Consider the following 16,626-nt stretch of genomic DNA (forward strand, 5'->3'; position numbering starts at 1 on the left):
GAAGGAGAAAGAGAAGGAGAAAGAGAAGGAGAAAGAGAAGGAGAAGGAGGAGGAGAAGGAGAAGGAGAAGGAGAAAGAGAAGGAGAAGGATACGGTGAAAGAGATGGAGATAGACACCAGCGCTAGTGAACGTGAGTATTTGATTTCATGTACATTTAATGTAATTTAATAATGTATACATTTCACTTTACACCTCTGACACAAGAGGTTATACAGGGGAAGAGAAAAGACCTTACACAGGGGAAGAGTAAATAGGTTACACAGGGGAAGAGGAAATTGGTTACACAGGGGAAGAGGAAATTGGTTACACAGGGGAAGAGGAAAGAGCTTACACAGGGAAAGAGGAAAGCGCTAACATCAGGGGAAGAGATAAGAGGTTACACAGGGGAAGAGGAAAGGGTTACACAGGGGAAGAGGAAAGAGGTTACACAGGGGAAGAGGAAAGCGCTAACATCAGGAAGAGGAAAGAGCTTACACAGGGGAAGAGGAAAGAGCTTACACAGGGGAAGAGGAAAGAGGTTACACAGGGGAAGAGGAAAGAGGTTACACAGGGGAAGAGGAAAGAGGTTACACAGGGGAAGAGGAAATAGGTTACACAGGGGAAGAGGAAATTGGTTACACAGGGGAAGAGGAAAGAGCTTACACAGGGGAAGAGGAAAGAGCTGACATCAGGGGAAGAGGAAAGAGGTTACACAGGGGAAGAGGAAATAGGTTACACAGGGGAAGAGGAAATAGGTTACACAGGGGAAGAGGAAAGAGCTTACACAGGGGAAGAGGAAAGAGCTGACGTCAGGGGAAGAGGAAAGAAGTTACACAGGGGAAGAGGAAAGAGGTTACGCGGGGGAAGAGGAAAGAGCTGACGTCAGGGGAAGAGGAAAGAGGTTACACAGGGGAAGAGGAAAGAGCTTACACAGGGGAAGAGGAAAGAGCTGACGTCAGGGGAAGGGGAAAGAAGTTACACAGGGGAAGAGGAAAGAGGTTACACAGGGGAAGAGGAAAGAGCTGACGTCAGGGGAAGAGGAAAGAGGTTACACAGGGGAAGAGGAAAGAGCTGACGTCGGGGGAAGAGGAAAGAGGTTACACAGGGGAAGAGGAAAGAGCTTACACAGGGGAAGAGGAAAGAGCTTACACAGGGGAAGAGGAAAGAGGTTACACAGGGGAAGAGGAAAGAGGTTACACAGGGGAAGAGGAAAGAGCTGACATCAGGGGAAGAGGAAAGAGGTTACACAGGGGAAGAGGAAAAAGCTGACGTCAGGGGAAGAGGAAAGAGGTTACACAGGGGAAGAGGAAAGAGCTGACGTCGGGGGAAGAGGAAAGAGGTTACACAGGGGAAGAGGAAAGAGCTTACACAGGGAAAGAGGAAAGAGCTTACACAGGGGAAGAGGAAAGAGCTGACATCAGGGGAAGAGGAAAGAGGTTACACAGGGGAAGAGGAAAGAGGTTACACAGGGGAAGAGGAAAGAGCTTACACAATGGAAGAGGAAAGAGCTTACACAGGGAAAGAGGAAAGAGGTTACACAGGGAAAGAGGAAAGAGGTTACACAGGGAAAGAGGAAAGAGGTTACACAGGGGAAGAGGAAAGATAATGAACTATTCTGTTAGTTCATGATAGTGCAACGGTTGTGGGTGTATGATCAAACTTCCCCAAGTATCTTCTCACTCAGTGGTTAAAAGACCATGTGAAGAGTCAAAGAGTGTCTGACTCCAGTCTGATGCAGAGGCTCTGAGAGTTGCCTACAAGTATATGTTAGTATCCTACATTTACAGAAATGTATAGGCCTATTTGTGGGTGTATGACCATGATCAAACTTCCCCATGTGTCTGCTCAGTCAGTTGGTATAAGACATGTTGGAGGGTCTGAGTGATGATGAGTGATTGTCTTTTAGTATCCTTCAATATCCTACACTGCCCATAGAATTTCAGAGATAGAAAGCTGTGATTGTAATCTCTTCTCCTCCTCTCTCACACTCTCTCGCTCTTCCTCTGTGTCTCTCTTTCTCTCTATTTCTCCCTCTCCTCTCTCTCTCTCTCTCTCTCTCTCTCTCTCTCTCTCTCTCTCTCTCTCTCTCTCTCTCACACTCTCTCGCTCTTCCTCTGTGTCTCTCTTTCTCTCTATTTCTCCCTATTTCTCCCTCTCCTCTCCTCTCTCTCTCTCTCTCTCTCTCGCTCTCTCTCTCTCTCTCTCGCTCTCTCTCTCTCTCTCTCGCTCTCTCTCTCTTCACCTCTGTCCTCCTTTCCTGGCTGTCTATTAGAAATAAATGTTAAAGTCGAGAGCTTGGAAGGATCTGACCCAACTGAAACCGACAGCACTCCGTCCAAAGGTAAGTTGGCATCGGAGGCTCTCTCACACACACACACACACACACACACACACACACACACACACACACACACACACACACACACACACACACACACACACACACACACACACACACACACACACACACACACACACACACACACACACACACACACACACACACAGACACACACACACACACTCATTCAGCACACACACTCTCAACAAACACACACACACACACACACACACACACACACACACACACACACACACACACACACACACACACACACACACACACACACACACACACACACACACAGACACACACTCTCTCCCTGGTCATCTTCATTGATCTGGTTTCTTATTAGCAACCACAGCTGTTTAATAAAAAGTCACATCAGTCTGAGTACCCTCAGCATTGAGTAGGGATGCCTGGCATCTGTCAGTATTTAGCTTCACCCTCCTTCACTCACTTCCTCTCTCCCTCTTTCTGTCTATCCCGCTACCTCATTCTGTCTATCCCTCTACCTCTTTCTGTCTTTCACTCTCTACCTCTTTCTGTCTATCCCTCTACCTCTTTCTGTCTTTCACTCTCTACCTCTTTCTGTCTATCCCTCTACCTCTTTCTGTCTTTCACTCTCTACCTCTTTCTGTCTTTCCCTCTACCTCTTTCTGTTTAACCCTCTGCCTCTTTCTGTCTATCCCTCTACCTCTTTCTGTTTAACCCTCTGCCTCTTTCTGTCTATCCCTCTACCTCTTTCTGTCTATCCCTCTCTACCTCTTTCTGTCTATACCTCTACCTCTTTCTGTTTAACCCTCTGCCTCTTTCTGTCTATCCCTCTACCTCTATCTGTTTAACCCTCTGCCTCTTTCTGTCTATCCCTCTACCTCTTTCTGTCTATCCCTCTACCTCTTTCTGTCTATCCCTCTCTAACTCTTTCTGTCTATCCCTCTACCTCTTTCTGTCTATCCCTCTCTACCTCTTTCTGTCTATCCCTCTACCTCTTTCTGTCTATCCCTCTCTACCTCTTTCTGTCTATCCCTCTACCTCTTTCTGTCTATCCCTCTCTACCTCTTTCTGTCTATCACTCTCTACCTCTTTCTGTCTATCCCTCTCTACCTCTTTCTGTCTATCCCTCTCTACCTCTTTCTGTCTATCACTCTACCTCTTTCTGTCTATCACTCTACCTCTTTCTGTCTATCACTCTACCTCTTTCTGTCTATCCCTCTCTACCTCTTTCTGTCTATCACTCTACCTCTTTCTGTCTATCACTCTACCTCTTTCTGTCTATCCCTCTACCTCTTTCTGTCTATCACTCTCTACCTCATTCTGTCTATCCCTCTACCTCATTCTGTCTATCCCTCTACCTCTTTCTGTTTATCCCTCTACCTCTTTCTGTCTATCCCTCTCTACCTCTTTCTGTCTATCACTCTACCTCTTTCTGTCTATCCCTCTACCTCTTTCTGTCTATCACTCTACCTCTTTCTGTCTATCCCTCTCTACCTCTTTCTGTCTATCACTCTACCTCTTTCTGTCTATCCCTCTACTTCTTTCTGTCTATCCCTCTACCTCTTTCTGTCTATCACTCTCTACCTCTTTCTGTCTATCCCTCTACCTCATTCTGTCTATCCCTCTACCTCTTTCTGTTTATCCCTCTACCTCATTCTGTCTATCCCTCTCTACCTCTTTCTGTCTATCCCTCTCTACCTCATTCTGTCTATCCCTCTACCTCATTCTGTCTATCCCTCTACCTCATTCTGTCTATCCCTCTACCTCATTCTGTTTATCCCTCTCTACCTCTTTCTGTCTATCCCTCAACCTCTTTCTGTCTATCACTCTACCTCTTTCTGTCTATCCCTCTCTACTGCTTTCTGTCTATCCCTCTCTACCTCTTTCTGTCTATCACTCTACCCCTTTCTGTCTATCCCTCTCTACTGCTTTCTGTCTATCACTCTACCTCTTTCTGTCTATCCCTCTCTACCTCTTTCTGTCTATCACTCTACCTCTTTCTGTCTATCCCTCTCTACCTCTTTCTGTCTATCACTCTACCTCTTTCTGTCTATCCCTCTCTACCTCTTTCTGTCTATCCCTCTCTACTGCTTTCTGTCTATCCCTCTCTACCTCTTTCTGTCTATCCCTCTCTACCTCTTTCTGTCTATCACTCTACCTCTTTCTGTCTATCACTCTACCTCTTTCTGTCTATCCCTCTCTACTGCTTTCTGTCTATCACTCTACCTCTTTCTGTCTATCCCTCTCTAACTCTTTCTGTCTATCCCTCTACCTCTTTCTGTTTAACCCTCTGCCTCTTTCTGTCTATCCCTCTACCTCTATCTGTTTAACCCTCTGCCTCTTTCTGTCTATCCCTCTACCTCTTTCTGTCTATCCCTCTACCTCTTTCTGTCTATCCCTCTCTACCTCTTTCTGTCTATCCCTCTACCTCTTTCTGTCTATCCCTCTCTACCTCTTTCTGTCTATCCCTCTACCTCTTTCTGTCTATCCCTCTCTACCTCTTTCTGTCTATCCCTCTACCTCTTTCTGTCTATCCCTCTCTACCTCTTTCTGTCTATCCCTCTACCTCTTTCTGTCTATCCCTCTCTACCTCTTTCTGTCTATCACTCTCTACCTCTTTCTGTCTATCCCTCTCTACCTCTTTCTGTCTATCCCTCTCTACCTCTTTCTGTCTATCACTCTACCTCTTTCTGTCTATCACTCTACCTCTTTCTGTCTATCACTCTACCTCTTTCTGTCTATCCCTCTCTACCTCTTTCTGTCTATCACTCTACCTCTTTCTGTCTATCACTCTACCTCTTTCTGTCTATCCCTCTACCTCTTTCTGTCTATCACTCTCTACCTCATTCTGTCTATCCCTCTACCTCATTCTGTCTATCCCTCTACCTCTTTCTGTTTATCCCTCTACCTCTTTCTGTCTATCCCTCTCTACCTCTTTCTGTCTATCACTCTACCTCTTTCTGTCTATCCCTCTACCTCTTTCTGTCTATCACTCTACCTCTTTCTGTCTATCCCTCTCTACCTCTTTCTGTCTATCACTCTACCTCTTTCTGTCTATCCCTCTACTTCTTTCTGTCTATCCCTCTACCTCTTTCTGTCTATCACTCTCTACCTCTTTCTGTCTATCCCTCTACCTCATTCTGTCTATCCCTCTACCTCTTTCTGTTTATCCCTCTACCTCTTTCTGTCTATCCCTCTCTACCTCTTTCTGTCTATCACTCTACCTCTTTCTGTCTATCCCTCTACCTCTTTCTGTCTATCACTCTACCTCTTTCTGTCTATCCCTCTCTACCTCTTTCTGTCTATCACTCTACCTCTTTCTGTCTATCCCTCTACCTCTTTCTGTTTAACCCTCTGCCTCTTTCTGTCTATCCCTCTACCTCTTTCTGTCTATCCCTCTCTACCTCTTTCTGTCTATCCCTCTACCTCTTTCTGTTTAACCCTCTGCCTCTTTCTGTCTATCCCTCTACCTCTATCTGTTTAACCCTCTGCCTCTTTCTGTCTATCCCTCTACCTCTTTCTGTCTATCCCTCTACCTCTTTCTGTCTATCCCTCTCTAACTCTTTCTGTCTATCCCTCTACCTCTTTCTGTCTATCCCTCTCTACCTCTTTCTGTCTATCCCTCTACCTCTTTCTGTCTATCCCTCTCTACCTCTTTCTGTCTATCCCTCTACCTCTTTCTGTCTATCCCTCTCTACCTCTTTCTGTCTATCACTCTCTACCTCTTTCTGTCTATCCCTCTCTACCTCTTTCTGTCTATCCCTCTCTACCTCTTTCTGTCTATCACTCTACCTCTTTCTGTCTATCACTCTACCTCTTTCTGTCTATCACTCTACCTCTTTCTGTCTATCCCTCTCTACCTCTTTCTGTCTATCACTCTACCTCTTTCTGTCTATCACTCTACCTCTTTCTGTCTATCCCTCTACCTCTTTCTGTCTATCACTCTCTACCTCATTCTGTCTATCCCTCTACCTCATTCTGTCTATCCCTCTACCTCTTTCTGTTTATCCCTCTACCTCTTTCTGTCTATCCCTCTCTACCTCTTTCTGTCTATCACTCTACCTCTTTCTGTCTATCCCTCTACCTCTTTCTGTCTATCACTCTACCTCTTTCTGTCTATCCCTCTCTACCTCTTTCTGTCTATCACTCTACCTCTTTCTGTCTATCCCTCTACTTCTTTCTGTCTATCCCTCTACCTCTTTCTGTCTATCACTCTCTACCTCTTTCTGTCTATCCCTCTACCTCATTCTGTCTATCCCTCTACCTCTTTCTGTTTATCCCTCTACCTCATTCTGTCTATCCCTCTCTACCTCTTTCTGTCTATCCCTCTCTACCTCATTCTGTCTATCCCTCTACCTCATTCTGTCTATCCCTCTACCTCATTCTGTCTATCCCTCTACCTCATTCTGTTTATCCCTCTCTACCTCTTTCTGTCTATCCCTCAACCTCTTTCTGTCTATCACTCTACCTCTTTCTGTCTATCCCTCTCTACTGCTTTCTGTCTATCCCTCTCTACCTCTTTCTGTCTATCACTCTACCCCTTTCTGTCTATCCCTCTCTACTGCTTTCTGTCTATCACTCTACCTCTTTCTGTCTATCCCTCTCTACCTCTTTCTGTCTATCACTCTACCTCTTTCTGTCTATCCCTCTCTACCTCTTTCTGTCTATCACTCTACCTCTTTCTGTCTATCCCTCTCTACCTCTTTCTGTCTATCCCTCTCTACTGCTTTCTGTCTATCCCTCTCTACCTCTTTCTGTCTATCCCTCTCTACCTCTTTCTGTCTATCACTCTACCTCTTTCTGTCTATCACTCTACCTCTTTCTGTCTATCCCTCTCTACTGCTTTCTGTCTATCACTCTACCTCTTTCTGTCTATCCCTCTCTACCTCTTTCTGTCTATCCCTCTACCTCTTTCTGTTTAACCCTCTGCCTCTTTCTGTCTATCCCTCTACCTCTATCTGTTTAACCCTCTGCCTCTTTCTGTCTATCCCTCTACCTCTTTCTGTCTATCCCTCTACCTCTTTCTGTCTATCCCTCTCTACCTCTTTCTGTCTATCCCTCTACCTCTTTCTGTCTATCCCTCTCTACCTCTTTCTGTCTATCCCTCTACCTCTTTCTGTCTATCCCTCTCTACCTCTTTCTGTCTATCCCTCTACCTCTTTCTGTCTATCCCTCTCTACCTCTTTCTGTCTATCCCTCTACCTCTTTCTGTCTATCCCTCTCTACCTCTTTCTGTCTATCACTCTCTACCTCTTTCTGTCTATCCCTCTCTACCTCTTTCTGTCTATCCCTCTCTACCTCTTTCTGTCTATCACTCTACCTCTTTCTGTCTATCACTCTACCTCTTTCTGTCTATCACTCTACCTCTTTCTGTCTATCCCTCTCTACCTCTTTCTGTCTATCACTCTACCTCTTTCTGTCTATCACTCTACCTCTTTCTGTCTATCCCTCTACCTCTTTCTGTCTATCACTCTCTACCTCATTCTGTCTATCCCTCTACCTCATTCTGTCTATCCCTCTACCTCTTTCTGTTTATCCCTCTACCTCTTTCTGTCTATCCCTCTCTACCTCTTTCTGTCTATCACTCTACCTCTTTCTGTCTATCCCTCTACCTCTTTCTGTCTATCACTCTACCTCTTTCTGTCTATCCCTCTCTACCTCTTTCTGTCTATCACTCTACCTCTTTCTGTCTATCCCTCTACTTCTTTCTGTCTATCCCTCTACCTCTTTCTGTCTATCACTCTCTACCTCTTTCTGTCTATCCCTCTACCTCATTCTGTCTATCCCTCTACCTCTTTCTGTTTATCCCTCTACCTCTTTCTGTCTATCCCTCTCTACCTCTTTCTGTCTATCACTCTACCTCTTTCTGTCTATCCCTCTACCTCTTTCTGTCTATCACTCTACCTCTTTCTGTCTATCCCTCTCTACCTCTTTCTGTCTATCACTCTACCTCTTTCTGTCTATCCCTCTACCTCATTCTGTTTATCCCTCTCTACCTCTTTCTGTCTATCCCTCAACCTCTTTCTGTCTATCACTCTACCTCTTTCTGTCTATCCCTCTCTACTGCTTTCTGTCTATCCCTCTCTACCTCTTTCTGTCTATCACTCTACCCCTTTCTGTCTATCCCTCTCTACTGCTTTCTGTCTATCACTCTACCTCTTTCTGTCTATCCCTCTCTACCTCTTTCTGTCTATCACTCTACCTCTTTCTGTCTATCCCTCTCTACCTCTTTCTGTCTATCACTCTACCTCTTTCTGTCTGTCCCTCTCTACCTCTTTCTGTCTATCCCTCTCTACTGCTTTCTGTCTATCCCTCTCTACCTCTTTCTGTCTATCCCTCTCTACCTCTTTCTGTCTATCACTCTACCTCTTTCTGTCTATCACTCTACCTCTTTCTGTCTATCCCTCTCTACTGCTTTCTGTCTATCACTCTACCTCTTTCTGTCTATCCCTCTCTACCTCTTTCTGTCTATCCCTCTACCTCTTTCTGTTTAACCCTCTGCCTCTTTCTGTCTATCCCTCTACCTCTATCTGTTTAACCCTCTGCCTCTTTCTGTCTATCCCTCTACCTCTTTCTGTCTATCCCTCTACCTCTTTCTGTCTATCCCTCTCTACCTCTTTCTGTCTATCCCTCTACCTCTTTCTGTCTATCCCTCTCTACCTCTTTCTGTCTATCCCTCTACCTCTTTCTGTCTATCCCTCTACCTCTTTCTGTCTATCCCTCTCTACCTCTTTCTGTCTATCCCTCTACCTCTTTCTGTCTATCCCTCTCTACCTCTTTCTGTCTATCACTCTCTACCTCTTTCTGTCTATCCCTCTCTACCTCTTTCTGTCTATCCCTCTCTACCTCTTTCTGTCTATCACTCTACCTCTTTCTGTCTATCACTCTACCTCTTTCTGTCTATCCCTCTCTACCTCTTTCTGTCTATCACTCTACCTCTTTCTGTCTATCACTCTACCTCTTTCTGTCTATCCCTCTACCTCTTTCTGTCTATCACTCTCTACCTCATTCTGTCTATCCCTCTACCTCATTCTGTCTATCCCTCTACCTCTTTCTGTTTATCCCTCTACCTCTTTCTGTCTATCCCTCTCTACCTCTTTCTGTCTATCACTCTACCTCTTTCTGTCTATCCCTCTACCTCTTTCTGTCTATCACTCTACCTCTTTCTGTCTATCCCTCTCTACCTCTTTCTGTCTATCACTCTACCTCTTTCTGTCTATCCCTCTACTTCTTTCTGTCTATCCCTCTACCTCTTTCTGTCTATCACTCTCTACCTCTTTCTGTCTATCCCTCTACCTCATTCTGTCTATCCCTCTACCTCTTTCTGTTTATCCCTCTACCTCATTCTGTCTATCCCTCTCTACCTCTTTCTGTCTATCCCTCTCTACCTCATTCTGTCTATCCCTCTACCTCATTCTGTCTATCCCTCTACCTCATTCTGTCTATCCCTCTGCCTCATTCTGTTTATCCCTCTCTACCTCTTTCTGTCTATCCCTCAACCTCTTTCTGTCTATCACTCTACCTCTTTCTGTCTATCCCTCTCTACTGCTTTCTGTCTATCCCTCTCTACCTCTTTCTGTCTATCACTCTACCCCTTTCTGTCTATCCCTCTCTACTGCTTTCTGTCTATCACTCTACCTCTTTCTGTCTATCCCTCTCTACTGCTTTCTGTCTATCACTCTACCTCTTTCTGTCTATCCCTCTCTACCTCTTTCTGTCTATCACTCTACCTCTTTCTGTCTATCCCTCTCTACCTCTTTCTGTCTATCCCTCTCTACTGCTTTCTGTCTATCCCTCTCTACCTCTTTCTGTCTATCCCTCTCTACCTCTTTCTGTCTATCACTCTACCTCTTTCTGTCTATCACTCTACCTCTTTCTGTCTATCCCTCTCTACTGCTTTCTGTCTATCACTCTACCTCTTTCTGTCTATCCCTCTCTACCTCTTTCTGTCTATCACTCTACCTCTTTCTGTCTATCCCTCTCTACCTCTTTCTGTCTATCACTCTACCTCTTTCTGTCTATCACTCTGCCTCTTCCTGTCTATCCCTCTCTACCTCTTTCTGTCTATCACTCTACCTCTTTCTGTCTATCCCTCTCTACCTCTTTCTGTCTATCACTCTACCTCTTTCTGTCTATCCCTCTCTACCTCTTTCTGTCTATCCCTCTACCTCATTCTGTATATCGCTCTCTACTGCTTTCTGTCTATCACTCTAACTCTTTCTGTCTATCCCTCTCTACTGCTTTCTGTCTATCCCTCTCTACCTCTTTCTGTCTATCCCTCTACCTCTTTCTGTCTACCCCTCTCTACCTCTTTCTGTCTATCACTCTACCTCTTTCTGTCTATCCCTCTCGACCTCTTTCTGTCTATCACTCTACCTCTTTCTGTCTATCCCTCTCTACTGCTTTCTGTCTATCACTCTACCTCTTTCATTCTATCCCTCTACCTCTTTCTGTCTATCCCTCTCTACCTCTTTCTGTCTATCCCTCTACCTCTTTCTGTCTATCCCTCTCTACCTCTTTCTGTCTATCCCTCTCTACCTCTTTCTGTCTATCACTCTACCTCTTTCTGTCTATCCCTCTCTACCTCTTTCTGTCTATCCCTCTCTACCTCTTTCTGTCTTTCTCCATCTTTCTCTATCTTGCTCTCTTCTCTCCTCTCTCTTTCTCTCTTTCTACCTGTTTACTCAGGCCAACTGTGCATTTCTAAATCGTCTCATGTCCTCTCTTCTCTCCTCTCCCATACTCCCCTCTTCCCCTCTCCCAGTAGTGACCCTGATATTTTGGTAAATACTGTATGTGAAAGCGAGCCTTAGGAGATTGACTGTGATGAATTACCTACACACTCAACTATCACACAGTTTAATAAATCACATTTGGATTGTATATTAACTTAACTCGGAAGCGACATTAACTGCTGGGGCAATAATAATGCTGATAAATCATGACTGTGTCCAAAATGGTACCTTATTTCCTATTTAGTGCACTGTGTAGGGAATATAATGCCATTTGGGACACAGATACTGATAAATCATATTTGATAAGATACAATACTGCTGCCATGTTGCCATATCCAGGTCTCCATTGAGGGCCCAATGTAATGTTTCTGCATGTCATTTGACATTAAGCCAGTAACCGAAAGATTGCTGGTTTGAATAACCGAGCCGACAAGGTGAAAACCCTTAACCCTAATTTGCTCCAGGGGCGCTGTCCTACTATCGCTGGCCCTGTAAAACAACACATTTCATTGCACCCATCCGGTGTATGTGACATCCGGTTTACGGGCCCTGGTCATTAGTAATGCCCTATGTATGGAATAAGGTGCCTTTTGGGACGCAGCCGCAGCGCACAGCAAAATAAATCAACATAGTGCCAAATAATGTTGGGGGGACTTGTAACTATAGCAGATCACTTTTTGGTGTTGTATGGAACCTTTTTTTGAAGGTTCTATAAAGAACCATGCTCATAAGGTTCAATATGGAACCTTTATGGTGCTATAAAGAAAAATGTCCTAAGGTTCTATAAAGAACCATTAAAAAAAGGTTCTATACAGCACCAAAAAAGGGTTCCGCTATGGTTACAACCCTTTTTGGGGCGATACAGAACCCTTTTTTATGGTTCTTTATCCTGTTTGGGTTGCAGGGGCAGTATTGAGTAGCCAGATAAAATGTGCCCATTTCAAACGGCCTCGTACTCAATTCTTGCTCATACAATATGCATATTATTATTACTATTGGATAGAAAACACTCTCTAGTTTCTAAAACCGTTTGAATTATATCTGTGAGTCAAACAGAACTCATTTGGCACAAACTTCCTGACCAGGAAGTGAAAAGTCTGAAATCGAGGCTCTGCTTTTCTTCCTGCCTATACATGGGCATGAAACGTAAGAGCCTACGTGCACTTCATAGACCTTCCCCTGGGTGTCAAGAGGCTGTGAGAGAAGAAATTTCGTGTTTATCTTGGTCTGACGTTGAATACAGGCTCTTTGTATGACGTGTCCCTCATTTCCGGTACTCTGAGGAGCGCGCGCTGGACAGTGGGATTGCCTTCTGTTTAGCTGCCGTTATGGACGACCAATATCTCCGGCTTTGATTTTATTTGATACATGTGACCATATCATCGTAAAGTATGTTTTTTCAATATAGTTTAATCAGATTATTGAAATTTTTTCGGGAGTTTTGCCGTGTTCCGTTCTCTGACTTTGTTGACGATGGAGCGATTCGTGCCACCCGGCTAGCGCGCGTGCTAATTCAAGAGGGAAAGAGTCCGTTCTAATTCCAAACAACGACTGTTCTGGACAAAGGACACCTTGTCCAACATTCTGATGAAAGATCAGCAAAAGTAAGAAACATTTTATGATGCTATTTCATATATCTGTCGTGCATGTGAACTAGTCGTGGGCGGCCAACGTTTGGGTACTCTAGCTATACCGAAGCTGCATATCATAATGAAGTTATTTTTTAGAATTCTAACACTGCGATTTCATTAAGAACTAATGGATCTATCATTTCCTATACAACATGTATTTTTTTGTTATGTTTATGAATAGCTATTTGGTCAGAATATGTGTGTCAGAAAAAGTGTCAGGAAAAATCCGGACGTAGTGGGGAAAAGTAGCTAAGTTAGCACACGGTGTAACCATTGATTTCAGCTCTAAATATGCACATTTTCGAACAAAACATAAGTGTATGTATAACCTGATGTTATAGGACTGTCATCTGAGGAAGAAAATCAAGGTTAGTCAAAAATTATATATATTTTGCTGGTTTGTTACGATCGCTTACTTTTGCTACTGGGAAATGGCTTGTCTTTCTGGCTATTGTGCTAAGCTAATATAACGCTATATTGTGTTTTCGCTGTAAAACACTTGATAAATCGGAAATATTGTCTGGAAACACAAGATGCCTGTCTTTCAATTGCTGTACACTATGTATTTTTCAGAAATGTTTTATGATGAGTAATTAGGTATTTGACGTTGGTGTCTGTAATTATTCTGTCTGCTTTCGGTGCAACTTCTGATTGTAGCTGCAATGTAAACTATGATTTATACCTGAAATATGCACATTTTTCGAACAAAACATAGATTTATTGAATAACATGTTATAAGACTGTCATCTGATGAAGTTGTTTCTTGGTTAGTTTGGTTGGTTCTTGGTTAGTTAGATTGGCTTTGTGCATGCTACCTGTGCTGTGAAAAATGTCTGTCCTCTTTTGTATTTGGTGGTGAGCTAACATAAATATACGTGGTGTTTTCGCTGTAAAACATTTTAAAAATCGGACATGTTGGCTGGATTCACAAGATGTGTACCTTTCATATGCTGTATTGGACTTGTTAATGTGTGAAAGTTAAATATTTAAAAAATATATATTTTGAATTTCGCGCCCTCCACTTGAGCTGGCTGTTGTCATAAGTGTACCGACGTCGGGCTGCAGCCATAAGAAGTTTTAAGGAACCTTTTTGTAAAATGGTTCTATAAAGAACCTTCTTCAATCTCAAAGGTTCTTTGTAGATTGTTTTGAAGAACCTTATAGTTTTTTAAGTTCTAGTCAGCCAAATTATATAGTTAAAATTCCATAGGTGTTATTATTGTGATAATTGAAAAGTTTAATCAGGTGTGCTCTTTTAGCATGTAAAATGACACCCTTAAAGCCAAGTTATGCTTGATCCGAAAATGTGGTCGGAGGTTTCAATGGAGGGTGTGACGCACATGCGGAGCTTCCGGAGGCATGCAGAGGACAAATCGAGCTCCGTACCGCATCGCTGTGCGCCTCCCAAATGTTGTAACAATGCGGAGGGCTCCGTATAGTTCCGCATTGACATAATTGGTTGACGGTAGGTGGGCGGGAGGTCCTATATAAACCCAAAAAATATCAGCCAACAGAGCACATGGGCATGTCTGTCTGTCTGTCTGTCTGTCTGTCTGTCTGCCTGCCTGCCTGCCTGCCTGCCTGCCTGCCTGCCTGCCTGCCTGCCTCTCTTCTCTGTCTGTCTATCTGTCTGTGTGTGTGCCTGCCTATCTGACAGCCTGCCTTCCTATGGCTGTCTGCCTTACCTAACCCTCTCCTGCAGCCTTTCCTCACCCTCTCCTGCAGCCTTTCCTCACCCTCTCCTGCAGCCTTACCTCACCCTCTCCTGCAGCCTTACCTCACCCTCTCCTGCAGCCTTACCTCACCCTCTCCGGCAGCCTTACCTCACCCTCTCCTGCAGCCTTTCCTCACCCTCTCCTGCAGCCTTTCCTCACCCTCTCCTGCAGCCTTTCCTCACTCTCTCCTGCAGCCTTACCTCACCCTCTCCTGCAGCCTTTCCTCACCCTCTCCTGCAGCCTTTCCTCACCCTCTCCTGCAGCCTTACCTCACCCTCTCCTGCAGCCTTATCTCAATCTCTCCTGCAGCCTTATCTCAATCTCTCCTGCAGCCTTTCCTCACCCTCTCCTGCAGCCTTATCTCACTCTCTCCTGCAGCCTTACCTTACCCTCTCCTGCAGCCTTACCTCACCCTCTCCTGCAGCCTTTCCTCACCCTCTCCTGCAGCTTTACCTCACCCTCTCCTGCAGCCTTACCTCACTCTCTCCTGCAGCCTTACCTTACCCTCTCCTGCAGCCTTTCCTCACCCTCTCCTGCAGCCTTACCTCACCCTCTCCTGCAGCCTTTCCTCACTCTCTCCTGCAGCCTTACCTTACCCTCTCCTGCAGCCTTTCCTCACCCTCTCCTGCAGCCTTTCCTCACCCTCTCCTGCAGCCTTACCACACCCTCTCCTGCAGTCTTACCTCACCCTCTCCTATCTCCCCTCCAAATCCCATAGATAATGCCCAACTCAAACACACACAAGAAGTTATTGTCTCACTATGCAAGATACTGTTTGTCCCAAATGGCACTCTTTGCCCTATATCCCTCAAATTAAAATCTAGACCTTTTTTCTCTTCATTGTTCCCCTCTAATCAGGGACTCATTTAGACCTGGGATACCATGTTTGTGCAATTTATTATCAGGTAGAACAGAAAACCAGCAGCAGTCCGGACTATGTAGGGTAAGAGTTGAATACCCCTGCCCTATATAGTGCACTACTTTTCACCAGGGCCCATATAAATAGTGTGCTAGGGAACTCACAATAGAGTGGTAGTTTGGCACAACATCATGGGGTAGATGAGGAGCACTTCAACTTCCTGGATCTCCACCAATCATGGTCCACCGTGTGAATAAGGTCTATTGTGTTGCCTGTGATTGGTTCAATCCCTGTTGTGTTTCTGGAAAGGTTGCTCTACTTTTGCACCATCGTGTCATCAACTTCTTCTTATTACTATTTTCTTCCTGTTTTCTTCTGTCCATCCAGATCCTGTAGATAAGAAGGAATGAACAGCAGGAGGAGGGACAATCAACCAGCCAACTGTGAAGAAAGAAAGGGCCACCACATCAGTACCTGTGCCCGTATGCCCTCTTAAACCGGGGGACCGGAGGCACAAGAACGAGTCATTCACCATGACATAACTCATTCCCCTATTTTACATTACTTTTTAATTACTTTTTGAATCTTTATTATAATGAAATGATGTCATCTGTCATCAATGAAATTCATAATCAATCAATCTTTATTACAGAATCGGTCATTCATTAAATGATTCATCGATCAAATTTGAATATGGATGTAAAAAAAGAAACATGATAGAGGACTGTAACATATCAAACTGATGCGATACCTGGCAGTCTGTTAGATCTAACTACTACTACTACTACTACTACTACTACTCCTACTGCTCCTGCTACTACTACTACAACTCCCACTACCACTCCTGCTACTACTCCTATTCCTACTACTACTACTACTACTCCTACTCCTGCTACCACTCCTATTCCTGCTCCTGCTACTACTACTACTACTACTACTACTCCTGCTACTACTCCTATTCCTACTACTACTACTAATGCTCCTGCTACTACTACTACTCCTATTCCTGCTCCTGCTACTACTACTACAAATCCTGATACCACTCCTGCTACTACTCCTATTCCTACTACTACTACTCCTACTCCTGCTACCACTCCTATTCCTGCTCCTGCTACTACTACTACTACTACTCCTGCTACCACTCCTATTCCTGCTCCTGCTACTACTACTACTACTACTACTACCACTCATATTCCTGCTACTACTACTACTACTACAGTACTACTACTACTACTACCACTCCTATTCCTGCTACTACTACTACAGTACTAGTACTACTACTCCTGCTACCACTCCTATTCCTGCTACTACTACTACTACTACTACTACAGTACTACTACTACTACTACTACTACTACAGTACTAGTT

General features: G+C 44.3%; 1 long non-coding RNA gene across 1 annotated transcript; it reads left to right on the top strand.

The window, feature by feature from the left end:
* Positions 1-11: 11 nt before the first annotated feature.
* On the top strand, positions 12-16,117 carry LOC120045715. The gene is made up of 3 exons (XR_005476746.1): positions 12-131; positions 2,253-2,321; positions 15,646-16,117. It is a non-coding gene; the product is annotated as an uncharacterized LOC120045715 (long non-coding RNA).
* The last annotated feature ends 509 nt before the right edge of the window (positions 16,118-16,626 follow it).

The sequence above is a fragment of the Salvelinus namaycush genome, chromosome 4 (genome assembly GCF_016432855.1).
Source record: "Salvelinus namaycush isolate Seneca chromosome 4, SaNama_1.0, whole genome shotgun sequence".
NCBI classification, from domain to species: domain Eukaryota; kingdom Metazoa; phylum Chordata; class Actinopteri; order Salmoniformes; family Salmonidae; genus Salvelinus; species Salvelinus namaycush.